The sequence below is a fragment of the Pteronotus mesoamericanus genome, unplaced genomic scaffold (genome assembly GCF_021234165.1).
Source record: "Pteronotus mesoamericanus isolate MK-2021 breed Mesoamerican mustached bat unplaced genomic scaffold, CSHL_Meso_final contig_82, whole genome shotgun sequence".
NCBI lineage: Eukaryota > Metazoa > Chordata > Mammalia > Chiroptera > Mormoopidae > Pteronotus > Pteronotus mesoamericanus.
In genome coordinates this window covers 15,323,774-15,338,432 of record NW_026555265.1, presented here as the reverse complement: position 1 = coordinate 15,338,432, position 14,659 = coordinate 15,323,774, and the positions used below count along the sequence as shown (strand labels likewise).

The 14,659-nt window shown below is 37.9% G+C and overlaps 1 pseudogene; it reads left to right on the top strand.

Moving 5' to 3' along the window:
• Positions 1–12,957: 12,957 nt before the first annotated feature.
• On the top strand, positions 12,958–13,598 carry LOC129079817 (60S ribosomal protein L10a-like; annotated as a pseudogene).
• The last annotated feature ends 1,061 nt before the right edge of the window (positions 13,599–14,659 follow it).

Here is a 14,659-nt window from a genome sequence, read left to right as displayed (position 1 = left end):
TAAGAAGGAAATATACTTGGGAAACTGAAAGAACCTGACAGTAAGGAAAGTTTGAAAAATCATTAAGTGTCTGTGTAAAGGATGTATGTATGGGGGGCTCTTACCCCTATGAAAAAGTTGAGGCCAGCCTTTGGAGCTGGACGGAAGAGTTTGAATTTAGGTCCCTGATAAATTCCCAAAGCCTTGTTTTCTTCATCTCTAAAATAGGAATAACACCTATTTTATTGGCTTATGAGGACTAAATGAGACTATGTATATAGAATGTTTAGCACAGTCTGAGGTAAATACTCATGTGGACTGACATCTCATTATTTTATGGCCTTGAATTATGTCCCATATACACCGGGAGATAATTCAAGAAACAGAAAAGATTATCTGGTGACTTCTGGGTGGCAGTATTACAGCTGTTTCTTTTCCTTCTTAATTTCTGTAGTGAGTTTAATAACGCATTAAAAACAACTTTTTGAAATCTGAAGTAAGGAGAAAAATTAGGGAATTTAAGTAGATTTTTAATAATATTTTTATCCAAAATTTTAGTTCTTGGAATGATATGTACACACATAGCTCTCCAGAAAACTCAGCTATTCAAAACTACTTAGCCCTCAAAGAGCTCAGGTGGTCAGGCTAAGGGTTTTACAGAGAGACTTGGCCTAGAGTCTTTATTTTTTTTCCCCTACTAATGGAAAAAATGTGGGAAGCTCAAGGCAATATCTAAGCCAGTTCTCTTTTTTTAAGGTAATAATATTTCATCTAACTGAAGAATTACCTGTGTTTTTAGTCTCCAAAGGAAAACACACAATACTTCTTTGTAGTTTTGTACAGCCCTTATAGGCAGGAAGTTCTGTCAGCTACTATATTAAAGTCTCCCTGCTATAATTTACTCAATTGTCTCTGTACTTATTTTATAAAATACATGTTTGATTAAGTCCCTCCTTAATTTACCCTTCCACAGTTTCCATAATCCTACGTTACTCTCCTCTCTTTTGTTTCACAAATGGTAGGAAATATTTTGGTAAAAAAGGTATCATGACATTGCCTCTAATTTAAATATATTCACTTTTTAAACCACTGTGACTGTTATGTTCAAACTTGAAAACTTATTTTTAAAAACAAGCCTAACTCATTATTAATGTGGTTAGTTCAGTGAGCTTTACAAACTTTGAAAGTGATCTTATAAAAGCAGAATAAGCCCATTATTTCTCAGCTTTGCAAAACAGTATACTATGGAGATGAAAAAACAATGATATACTTTATTGCAATAAAGTATATATTTAATGGTTTGATCACTGAATAGCAGTGGCTCTTTGTTCTATGTTTATATAATTCCACTCTTCTCTGCCAGAGAACTCAAATGACTTAATTATACTTGATAACCACAAGTCCATAAGATCCTACTTACCATAATGGGGAAACATAGGAAAACTAATTCTATGTCCTTAATAGGCTTAATCTGAAAAGGAGCATGAAGAACACAAATATCTGCATTAATGTACTCAGTGGCTTTTACTCGGGTTATTGGTTTTTTAAACACAAGCGACTTTAGGTTTTTTCAAATAATTATTTTGTATGTTAGGTTTGTTATTAGGAATATCACTAATAATGTGGCCATTGGAGGTGGAGGCCTTGCTCTTTTACTGTGCTTGAACCAAAAGTGGTGCTTTTTAATTGCAAAGACTGCACTTTCACTTTCTTTTGCGGTTATATCTTCTCTTGCAGAACAGTCTTCCAACAACCAGCTAAAAAGAGAGACAACACAGAAAAAAGAAACAACACAAATTTTTTTTCCCCCTTTGTCACAAACCATGAGGTCTTCTACTTTTATTCTTAATTTTTCTTGCTCTTTGACTCTTCTACATTGAGCTGTAATTCACCAGTTTATGTAGGGCATTGTGTTGACAGGAAAAACAAAGCAAATTTGAAAACCTTTTATAGCTCTTTTTGATAATGGTACTGACTCAGTTTTGTTAAATATTTATTAAGTGCTTAGAGTGATTCATGTTATGTGTCGAACAAAGGATAAAGTCCTGGTCTCAGTTTAGAATGCTCTCATGCTAGTCCATCCTATCCAATCCTTGAAAGCAGTTTAATCCATAAACTCATTAGGCTGCAGAAATGAATCTCCTAAGTGGGCTATTCTGAAAAAAGGGAAGCTCCTCCAGACTGCTGTCTAATGAAACTTCTTTTCCGTGAAACTCCATCTTCTTCTGGAAGGCAAACACTAACATGATTCAATGACTAGAGGTGTAGAAATGTGCAGGGGAAAGAGTAGATCACTACAGAGTATTGTGGAATACCTGGGCATGGTTAGAATACCAGAAATTATCTTTGTTCCTTTTCCACTGAAGTGGGGTTCCCTGAGGTAACCAGAGGTGTGATGGGAAAAGCAAATTGAGTTCTTTTTTTACCTGCGTGCCAATGTGGTGATTGTTCAAAATCCAATGGAAAGTGGATGCCTGTGGTTTTGAAGGAATGTGCTTAGTTCACAGAACGAAAAGGCTTCTCAGTTAACTCAAAGACTAAAAACACACAGATTAAAATTCAGAGAATGAGGAAAAGAAAATCCGGGGGAGTCTTTGAGTTTCATTGGGGCAAGTATAGATGGTTGGGATATAATATCCTGGCCTGGTCTGCCAACTGTGCTTTTATTCCAAATAAATAAAAAGTTCTTACAAAGCTCAAGTGAGTTTAACTGCTGCAACATAATAAAATTGCTTGATTTGCAGCTGAGACGTCTGTACAATTCATAGATTAAGAGAACTAAGAAAAGGCTGCAGGTGACTTTTTTAGTGCTTAAAGGGCAAAAATGATTTGTCTCATGATATGAGCAATGTAATAAAAGCTTTTTTAAAAAATATTTAGACTCTAAGGAGGTAATTACTGGGTATTTTTTTTCCTATGCCTTTTTTCTCCCATTCTTTGTCTTTGCTTTGACATAAATACCAAATTTGTACCTTTCTTAGGCCCTGAGAACAATTATTTTCATGCCAAACCTCTCATTAAGCTTCTTCCCTCCCTTTAATATTTTTATTTTTGAGAAATAATTCACATAAAAGTCATCCTTTCAAAGTGTACAATTCAGTGGTTTTTAGTATGTTCACAAAGTTGTGCAGCTGCCATCACTATTTGACAGAACATTTTCATCACTCCAAAAAGAAACCCATATCCATTAGCAGTCTCCACTTCCCCCTCCCACCAGCCCCTGGCAACCCCTCATCTCTCTGGATTTTTCTCCTCTGGACATTTCACATAAGTGGAATTATATAATATATGGCTTTTTGTGCCTCGCGTATTTCACTTAGCATACTATTTTCAAGATTCATGTTGCAGCAGGTGTCAGTATGTCATACCGTTTTTTGTGACTGAATAATACTCTATTTCTGTGGATATGCCCTTGCTTTTTACAGTATTTGAGCCTTATCCCTGATCTTGCAATGAAACTAATCTGTAATATTTTATTATATAATGTTTACAAGAGAACCTTTGACAGATTTAGTAATGTATTTTCTGCAATGATCTTCTGAAATTATTTTCCCAGATTCAAGTTAGAAAAGTCTGAGAGCAAATACTAAGTCAGTTATTAGTAGAGTTATTTTCCAGGGAACTGAGTGCTTTATTTTTAGTCTTATCCAAAAGTTACGCCAGGTAGGTAGCTAGTCGGCTAAACTGTTGAAGAGACTCTTAGCTGAAATCAGCTCCAAAGAAAATCATAGTGTCATTCTTTTTATATTAATATTAAAGATTTCTTACTAAAATGAGGAAAAGTATGTGTACATTTTCTCAATTTACAGAAGATAGGAAAGCAACTAAGGATTTATGTCTTCCTATATTCGTTTTATATATTTTTCATATTAGATAAAACTATCAACAATTCATAAAAATTGTAGTGGGATGAAGAAAAAGGCATTTACTTTTGCTTAAGTTCACACCTGAGAATATTTCTGAACTAATTTTGAAACAGTGCACTGAGCAGTCTCTTGGACACTGTTCTCCAGATGATGCTGTTGCTGCAGCCACTGCTCTGGGGTTCGTAGGCCCATGGAGGAAATGGGAAGGTAAGCAACATAATTCAGTCAAAGTGTGAAGGCATACAATAAAGAAGAAGCTCTGCCTACATAAGAGAAGAAGTGAGTAGTTCTCATGAGGGACATCAGGAAGGCACTTTTTACCTTGATCATTTTTGCTGTTTTGGTAATTGCACTCCAGTTTATATGTGGGGTATAATCTCTTCCCAATTGGATATAGTTTGGTGCCCCTGTCAGACAAAAGGCCATGCTGAGCCTCTTGAGTCTCTCTCTAGGGACCTTGAAACCTGAGGAGTCAGGGAGAACAGTTGTAGCAGCCTTGCAAGATGCTTGCTGACGTGTCACATGGCCTCATGAAGGTGCTCCTGTGCTTGTCCTGCCAGAGTCATGTCTCAGAGCTGCCTTCTGATTCCGTAGAGTACCCAATACACGTTCAGTCCATTCTCTCTCTGCTTAAGTTGGGGTCTAAATGACGCTAAATATTACAGAGGGCAACAATACAATTAGGTTAATTTTGTAAAATTGCATACTTTATTTCACAAAATGAGATTTTTATAAAATAGCTCTGCAAATTGTCAAGCATCTGAAAGTTAAGCATTATTTTAGGACATACCTTGAGTGCAACAAACTCATAATTAAGATCGCACAGTTGATTAGTGAGATGAAGATTCAAAACAAACAACCTTAATTAGCATTTTCCTTTTAATGCTATACTATTTTATTTGCTTCCTGTATCTTCTCTATTGTGTCTATAAACTGTTTCCTTCAAACTTATAATAATCTGGTGGTTTCACTGTAATCCTTTTAATTAATATATTACAGTTTGCTTGTAGAAATAAGTAAAAGCATAAAATAGTAATTATCAAATGAAACTGCCTGGGATAGTACTTCATAAGTTACAGTTAAAAAAATAATGAACAAATGCATGAGTAAATAAGAGTGAGTGAGTAGTACATACAATAAGCTCTGTGGAACTTCAGAGTAGGGAAAAGCACTTTAGCCTATGGTGGTCAGAAATAAAGTGTCTTAGTTGTTGAGAAAAGAGCAGGATTTGAGCAGATAGGTGAGCAAGGTGGGCATTCCGAGCAGGAGATGAACATGAGCAAAGACACAGAAGTGGAAAATCAGAGGCTGCACTCTGTCACCTGAGCTGTGGTACGGATTGGGGCTGCTGCCTTTTGTGGGCTCCTGTGCACTGTGACCCACTGTCACTGCAACCTTCAATCCGGTTCTCCCCTCAGGACCCACTTCCCTTTTGCCGTTTTTAGTGGAGGTGAGTGTTGTAGGGGTGGAAGAGGAGGTGTCAGTATCATTTACCCATTCTACCTTCCAAACCTTGCCCTTTTACTCTTGTTTCAAAGCCCTAGCTCAGTAGAATTTATGCCATTCAGCTATGCCCCCTTTATCATCAATAGCTGCCTTTCATGTACTTTCTGGATTCTTTCTCTTTTTCATCTGTCCATTTATCCAACAAGTATTTATTGAGCACCTACAAGTTTCCAGAGTCTGTTTTAGGTGCTGAGAATAGAGTGTGAACAAAAGAAAAATCACTGCCTTCATTGAGCTTACATTCTAGTAGTGTGATAAAGAAAATAAATGTATACTATAATTTTGGGTTGTGCTAAATGCTCTGAGGAAAAATAAAATCAGATTAGGTGATAGAGTGAGGGGTTATAGTCAAGAGCTGCCATTTTAGGTAGACTGGTCAGAGAAAACTCTGAAGAGGTGATGTTGGAGTAGAAATGTGAATGAAGTGAGGGAATAAGCTGTGGAATATTTGGAAGAAGAGTAGTAAAGACGTAAGGACAAGTATATGCAAATGCTCTGAGGTGAGAATGAGGTTGATATGTCTGAGGGAGTGTGAGGAGGTTGGTGTGGCTCAAATTAAGTGAAGGTAGACATGATCAGAAGAATGGGCAGCATCAAAGATTATGAGTGGACTTTAAGCTTCCATTTGTTTTCTTCCCCCAAGTTCTTCCATCAAACTGGATATTGTGGGTGATCCATTCCACACCTTGGCTTCTCATTTCCTGGATTTCATTTCCTAAGGTCTTCCTGGTTTCTTCCAGCCACTTGCTTCCATTGTGACTCTCTGACCGTCGTCTCCACCTGAACAGTTCTATTTCTGAAATCACAATTTCAGACATCCTATCCTCTGAAATTGATCCAACTCATTAGTCAATTACTTTCAACAATTCAGTTCTTGAGTTTCGAATGGACTCTCAATTCTCTTATCCTATTCTCTCTATTTGACCGCCTTTGGCCATCCATATTTCCCTCCCTATCCAGCTTGGATTCACAATACATCACCTCAAACAAGCCATCACTACCAATATCTAAATCTTTTTCAGTTCACCTTCTATTGTATCTACTTTGCTCACCATATATGAATTAAAATATCCATCTTTTTTCTTGCTAGTTCATGGGCTGCTGAGACCTACAGGAGAAAATATATGGAACCTCGCAGACTATCAAGCTTATACATTAGTGATCATCAATCTCAATTAAGCTCTTAACACTGCCAGGCTAGCCTACCATTTCCCTAGTGAGGTGTCTTCTTTTCTTTTTTTTTTCCTTTAATCCTCACTGAAAGACTTATTCTCATTGCTTTGTGAGAGAGAGAGAGGGAGAGGAAGAGAGAGAGAGAGAGAGAGAAACATGGATGTGAGAGAGAAACATAGATTGGTGGCCTCCCACACACATCCCAGCTGGGGATCTAACCCACAAACTAGGTATGTGCCTTACCAGGAATCAAACCCACAGCTTTCAGTGCACAGGACCAACAGAGCCACACCAGCCAGGACTGTTTTCTCCCATTTTAAACGGTTCAAATCTTCTCCATTCTCCTTAAACCTCTGTGTCACCCACCACCCCCTCCCATTCTCTATTAATGATTGTCTCCTTCACAGAACAAGTAGAAGTGATCAGATAGGAATTTTCTCCATTTCTAGTCAACAATCCTAAAATCATCACTGTTCCCTGTCCTGATACTCCTCTTTCTCTAATCAAGTAGAAAAGGCATTCCTCACAATTCTGGATCCTGAAACTTTTGTATCTCTTATTAATCCATCTTTCTGATTTCTTTCCATTAATATTTTTTTCAGTCATCTCATCTTAATATCCCTAGACCCACATCCTTTTTCAGTTAGCACACACACTCTCTCTTTTCCATTTCATCAATTTTTGAAGAACTTCATCTTCCCTTCCCAAGGCACTCCTGGTAACATTTCCAGGACCTTCCATTTTGCTAAATCCAATGTACATTTTTCAGTCTTCATCTTACTGCATATTTCAGCAGCATTTGTTAGATTGATCACTGTGTCTTTCAAAAAAATATACCCTTCCCTATCCTTGTGTGTGTGTATGTCTGCGTAAAACACTCTGCTATTTTGTCTCCAACATCTCTGGCAATGGGTTCTCTCTCTGCAAGACTCTGTCCTCTACTCTTCTCTTAGTTGTAGATTCTCCTCAGAACTTTGTCCTAAGCCATTTCTCTCTACAGACTTATGCCAGGTCATTTGATTCATTCTCTTGGCTTTAATTACTATCAATTTTCTGATGACTGTTAACTATGGATCTCTAGCCTGTATTGCTCTTCTGAATTTGAGACATACGTAATTATCTATCAGCTCTCTGCACTTAGATGCCTAAAAGGTACTTCCAACTCAAGATGGACAAAATTCAACTCATCTCCTACCAATTTGCTTTTCTCCAGTGTTCTTTATTAAAGAAATGGCATTGCCATCCACGCAGTTGCTTAAACCAGAGATATGTGTGTCACTCTTGGCCCCTCTTTCCCCACTCAATCACCACAGCTGGTCAATTATCAAGTCCCATCAATTCCACCTTCTTAAATATCACTCAAATTAGTCCACATGTCTCCATTCCTATGGCCTCTATGCTCTTGCCTGGACTCTTATATCTGCCTCCAGTTGATGGGTCTCCCTGACTCCATCTTATGCTTCCTGCCCTCCTCCCCCATGCACTTCCTACACAGGAGCCAGAATTATCTTTCAAAAAGAGAAATCACATACTTTGACTGCTTAAAGCCTTTTGTTTGACTTGCATTGCTTTGGGGATAAATTCTGGCCTCTTGTCTTTATCTCCAGCCTCATCTCACTAGCATTATCCTCTTCTTTCTGCTAAGTTTTTTCAGTTCTTTCACTTCTACTGTCTTGATCCTCTTATATCATCTATCAAGGTAACTCATATGCATTCCTCTGGTTTTAGTTTAAACAATATTTCTTCCAGGAGGGCGGGAGCCCTGTTCTGTTTCCATAGTGCTGCTTGCTGCCCTTACTATAGATTTTACAGGGTTTTTTTTTTTTTTTTTGTAATTAATAACTTAATTACCTATTATTTCTGGATTGTAAGAAATGTGTTTTTCTTGTTTTCCTCTATATTCCTAGTGTCTTTCACTGTGATTGGTACATGATAAACTCCTATTAAACATGGACCAGAGCCCTGGCTGGTATGGCTCAGTGGATTAAACACTGACCTGTGAACTGAAAGGTTGCTAGTTTGATTCCCATTCAGGGCACATGCCTGGGTTATGGGCCTGGTCCCTAGCTGGGCATGTTCAAGAGGCAACCAGTTGATGTTTCTCTCACACATTGATGTTTCTCTCCCTCTCTGTCTCCCTCCCTCCCTTCTTTCTAAAAATAAATTTTTTAAAAATTTGGACAAGAGAAAGGAAGAGAGGGAGAAAGGAATATAAAATGGATTAGCATATAACATTTGCATACATTTTAAAGGTAAAACAAGGCTCCAAATTAATTTTGCTTTTCTATCACACAAGTATGGTTTGCATAAACCTCACAAGTTACATGTCAGCATTGTTTGTTTTTTTTTCTTTAGTGGGAAGACATACTTATTTCACTGAGTCTGCAGATTTCATTGAATGGACAGAGTCATATATTTACTGAGACTAGTGGCCCTCAGCCTCGGCTGTCCTTTGGAATCACTTGGGTTGTGGAGGGTACAAATTTTGTTTCCTGAGTCCCACCTTTATAGATTCTTATTTAATTGGCCTTAGATTTATAAAAGCCCTGCACATGGTTCTGATGTAGAGCAAAAGTGAAGAACATGACAGTTGCTGGAGTTTTCTCCTTTGTGACATGCTTCACTGAGTGATATTTGAACCTGGACAAGAAATTCAAACAATCCACATTCAGCTGTGCCCTGACACCCACGAGTGCTTTCAACTTCAACTAAAAATGGCTGATATAGTAAAAATAATTAATTGGTACAGGTAACTGTCAAGTCCATAGATACTATTGGTTTCAGGCAAAATGACCCAGTGGCCCAGTGACAACCCCCAGTGACCACCGCTTATTTTTCTGCTTCTCTAACCTGTCTTGGTGTTGGTTTTCTCCTTATTTGGTCCCTCCTCATGGCCAAAGATGGCCTCTGCTAAGGCACCTGGAAAGTGGACCCACCGTTGTCCCAGTATTATTATTAGAAAGTATTTTCAGATTCATTTTGATTGGACTGGTTTAGGTTACAAACCAATCACTGTATTGAAGGAGTTAGAATGTGCTAGAACAAGAGTGAAGTCATCTTTACAAGAAATATAGCAATCTTCAAATGAACGTAAGATGTTTGAGGAAGGAGGAAGAAAAATCAATGCTGAAACCATCAAATGTCTACTATTACTGCATAGTGGTTTGCCCTTACTGCAGAATTTGTTTACAAAATTGTAGTAGTACTTTATAATATTATGCTATATATTATACTATAGTACTTTATAAGTAACATAAGTATATCTCTACATCAGTCCCCACAGTTCGTGACTAATCATAAACTAAATATGATTATATTCATCACAAAATTGCTTAGTGAGAAAGAACTTGAGAACAGAAAATTTGATTTGTATCCTGCAAATATAAGTTGCCTCACATATGGCCTTTGCTTAGTACCTCAGTGAGTAATGTCTTCTCACTTCATTTTGAAAAACAAAAAACCTAAGGCCCTCCAGAGAGTTTGATTTGTGGATTTCTATTCTCTAAACTGAGTGTCACCAGCCAAGAAGATTCTATTGAACTTTGCTTTTTATAATTTTCATTATAAAAGCAATAGGGTTTAGCTTCCTCCCAGAAATATATTATTAAATTATAACATTGGGCACACAATTTCTAATGATATAAGCTAAAAAAACAAAAACAAAAACACCACACACAAAAATTCCCCCAAAGCCTCCTCCCTTTCCCCATCCCTCAGGGGATGCTAACTCTCCTTACTTGAAAACTCACTGTTCTAGAGCTTGCTCTCACCAAATACTCATCTGATTATAATTTGGTTTTGCATAAAAAGTTTCCCATAGACAGAAATGTGCTAACCAGAAAACACGGATTTGGGGTCTGCTTGTAATTAAGTTTCCCATTGCAAGTTAATTATTGGCATTCATCAGCCCTTAGGGTCCTGTTGTGTCTACGTGTGCTAACATTTAAGTTTCTGAGTTTATAAAACAGAGGACCACATTCCAGAACAAGGTCCCTGCCATAAACTTTACTAAGATCAGAGATGCTATCCTGTCCTGGTGGCCAGACAGTCACTCTTCAAGTCACCCTCAACAGACTTCTTCCCATTCAAATTGTACCAGTGGAATCCTTTTAAAAGAGGGATAAAATAACCCAGGTAGAGTTCCTTTTACCATTTAGAAATGCAGTGCCTGAATCCTCTGTCTATATACCTAACACATATTCCTAAATATAGTGAAAGGAGAACAGGACCCTCAGATGTCTTCACCCTAGGGCTGAATATGAGAGGTTACCTTGAAGAGAGTGTTTTGAGGAAGAACTCAGCAGCCAGCATATTAGCATTGAGAAAATATGGGCCCCCAAAGCTCTGGATCATCTATGGAGAGAGAAAAGAAGCTTATTTGCAAGATGTGGAGACTGCATTCATCTGCAGGGCTGCAAGTTTTATTATTCTAGAAAACACAGAGGGATCTTCCAGTGATGAAACATCATGGCCAAACCCTCTGCCCAGGTGCAGTTACTGTTGTTGTTTTTAACTATAGAAAATTTCAAACATATACAAAAGTAGATAAACTAGTATAATGAACCCTCATATGCCCATGAGTTGATTGGGGTTTTTGCCTATATTCTATTTCGTTCATGCTATTACAGCTGTCCCAATTTTGCCCTTTTGCTCGGCTCCCCCAGCCCTGACCCACTCCCTCAGGCAATCCCCACACCATGGGTCATGCATATATGTTCTTTGGCTAATACCTTCACCTCCTTTCATCCAGTCCCCGCCTTCTCCCTCCCCTCTTACAGCTAGCTGTTGGTCTGTTCCATGTTTCTGTGCCTCTGTTTCTATTTTGCTTGTTGATTTTGTTCATTAGATTCCACATATAAGTGAGATCATATAGTATTTGTCTTTCACTGATGGGCTTATTCACTTAGCATAATAGTTTTCCAGGTCCATCCATGCTGTGACAAAAGGTAAGAGTTCCCTCTTATTTACTGTTGTGTAGTATTCCATTGTGTAAATGTACCACAGCTATTTTATCCACTCATCTACTGACACACACTTAAGCTGTTTCCAAATCTTAGTTATTGTAAATAATGCTGCTATGAACATAGGTGTACATATATTCTTTTGAATGAGTTGATTGTTATTGAAATTAAGTGATGGGCATAAGAAGTTTCATTGTACTTATAGTTCTACGATCTGTGAAAGAGAACCATTACAAGAAGGGCTAGGTAAGGCCTAGAAAAGGGGGATTACCTTTTAGAGTAAACTAACACATTATTAAACAAGCAGTGGATCTAAGGAAAAAATCACACAAGAATTAGAAAACAGAGATAAATGAAAACTAAACCAACATACCAGAACTTAGGAGACACTGTGAAAGTAGTGCTAAAGGAAAAATTTGTAGTTATAAATACTTACATTAAAAAATAAGAAATATCTCAAATCAACAACCTAACTTTACAAGTTAAGGAACTAGAAAAAGAACAAACTAAATCCAAAGCTAGCAGAAGGAAGAAAATAATGAAGATTAGGGAAGAGATGAGATAGAGAATAGAGAAATAACAGAAACAGAGGATAGAATGGTGGTTGCCAGGGACTAGGGACAAGGAGGAATGGGGAGTTATTGTATAATGAGGATAGAGTTTCAGTGTTGCAGCAAGAAAAGAGTTCACGAGATGGATGGTGGTGATCGTTGCACAACAATATGAATGTACTTTATACCACTGAACTGTACACTTAAAAATGGTTAAGATATAAATTTTATGTATGTTTATTTTACCAGAATTTTAAAAATGGAAATTATTTAAAAATAAAGGGCCCCTCAAAAAGATAGCAAGAAAATCCTGAGAAAAAGTCCCTGAGAGCCATTGAGCTTATCATGAGAGCAGGTGAGTGTGGCCCACAGCCGAGTGAGTGGTTGGTAATGATCTCCCACTTCCCACTATCTGCTTCTTTTCTTCTTCAATTCCCTTTTTCTGCTCTGCTTCCCTAAGAGAAAAATCCCACTTCCTTGAGATCTTAAATTCCAAGTTTGTTGTGACAGTTATGCAAAAAGAAAGAAAAAGTGTGAGATTAGTATGGAAGGCCTTGTGATTTTCTGATAGTCACAGATTTTTTTTTTTCTTTTTTAAATCCCTGGAGACTGGACTTAGTAGTATCAATACAGATGTGTTAAGTTAAAAGAGTAAGCATTTTTATGATATATTTGGGTTGACAGTCCAGTTTTCCTGAATAAGCACTTCAGGTAGGGATGGAATCTTGCATAAGATTCCTTGTTGTTCATGTATTTTTCAGTACATACAGCCTTAGTGATAGACCATTTCTTGTTCTTTCCAAAATGAGGATAATAATGTTACTCATTTTATTAAGAGTGAAATAAAATCTTGGGGAGTAACATAATTGCTTAGAAAATGTCTAAACACTATCTTCTCCAGTTTTTGCAGCTTGAGGAACCATGAGCCGCAAAGTCTCCTGCAATGCCCTCCATGAGGGGGTTCCGGGAAGTCCTGCATGCGAACCAGCACAAGCGCGGGAAGTTTTGGGAGACAGCGAAACTTCAGATCAGCTTGAGGAACTATGACCCTCTGAAGGACAAACGCTTCTTGGGCACTGTCAGGCTTAAGTCTAGTCCCTGCCCCAAGTTTTCTGTCAATGTTCTAGGGAACCAGCAACACTATGACAAGGCCAAGGCCGTAACTCTCCCCCACATGGACCCTGAGATGCTGAAAAAACTCAACAAGCATAAGAAACTGGTCAAGAAGCTGGCCAAGAAGTATGATGCCTTTTTGGCATCAGAGTCTCTGATCAGTCCTGAATAAGGCTGGCAAGTTTCCTTCCTTGCTGACCCACAGTGAGAACATGGTGGCCAAAGCTGATGAAGTGAAATCCACAATGAAATTCCAGATGAAGAAGGTATTGTATCTGGCTATGGCTGTTGGCCATGCGAAGACGGCAGAGGATGAGTTTGTATACAACATCCAGTTAGCTGTCAATTTCCTGGTGTCATTGCTCTAAAAGAACTGGCAGCACAAACAGGTCTCATACATCAAGAGCTCCATGGGCAAGCCCCAGCACCTGTACGAAGGCACAGCTTAATAAGCCATCCTGCTACCATTAAAAAAAAGAAAGTCTAAATACTGTTAACTACAGTCTTTTCTTAAACCTCTACTTAGTGAAATCTTCCAAATGTATGAATTTTTATGTCTTTACCTCAAACTGAGAATATTCTCTTCCACTAACCCCACCCCACACCTATCAGCGAGTTTAAAGTCTTTGAACATGCTTCAGATTTACAAATAGGTTGTTGGAATTGTCAGCCTGTCTTTCACCTCTTGGACACCAGAGGGCAGCATCTTAAGGCTCACTTATCTGGGATTTAAATTCAACCCTCCCCACCCCGCCCCCACTCCCGACTTCACCCCCACTCCCTCATCCTTGCCTCCCATCAAAGTTTTCTCTGGATTTGCTCCAGCACCTTGAAAAAGCTGAAGGGAACAATATAGCTTTGTTCTTCCTGATAATTAACGTTTTTTCTGATGGCTCACCACACCCACCGGAGACAGATAGTAATGATTGCTCTGGAGGCTGCCACCCTTTATCAATCTGCACAATCAAAAGAATTGTCCTTGTAAAGTCTTTGTAAACAATTAGTTCAGAATCTTGTTTTGTTCTTAATTGTTTTGAGGTTGAAGACAATCTAAAATTCTATTTCTTATTCTTGCCTTGAACGCATATAAAGCGAGATAATGGAAGTGAAGCTGCCTTCAAAGGGGAAATAAACACCATATAATCACAAAGTAGAATTACTTCTAGGAGATAGGTTAACAAGACAAGGCCTTTTCCCTAGTAACTGATCAATAAATGGTCAACAATGATTGCTAGGGACAGATTTTTTTTTAAAGAGTAAAGTTAATTTTTTGTTCTTGTGCATGTAGTTCTCATAGTTTTATTTTTTCTTATGATTTCTCTGTTAAGTTTCCTTTATGAAAAATTTTCACTTTTTAAACCTGTTCATTCCTGTGGACTTACCCTAAACTATATATTCAGAACCACTCAAGTAGCCATTTGTTCACTTATAGAATATTGTGGGTATTTAGAAATCTAGAATGTTCTTTTGTTCCTTTGACAACTATGATTAGATTTAGCTTAAGGGGCCA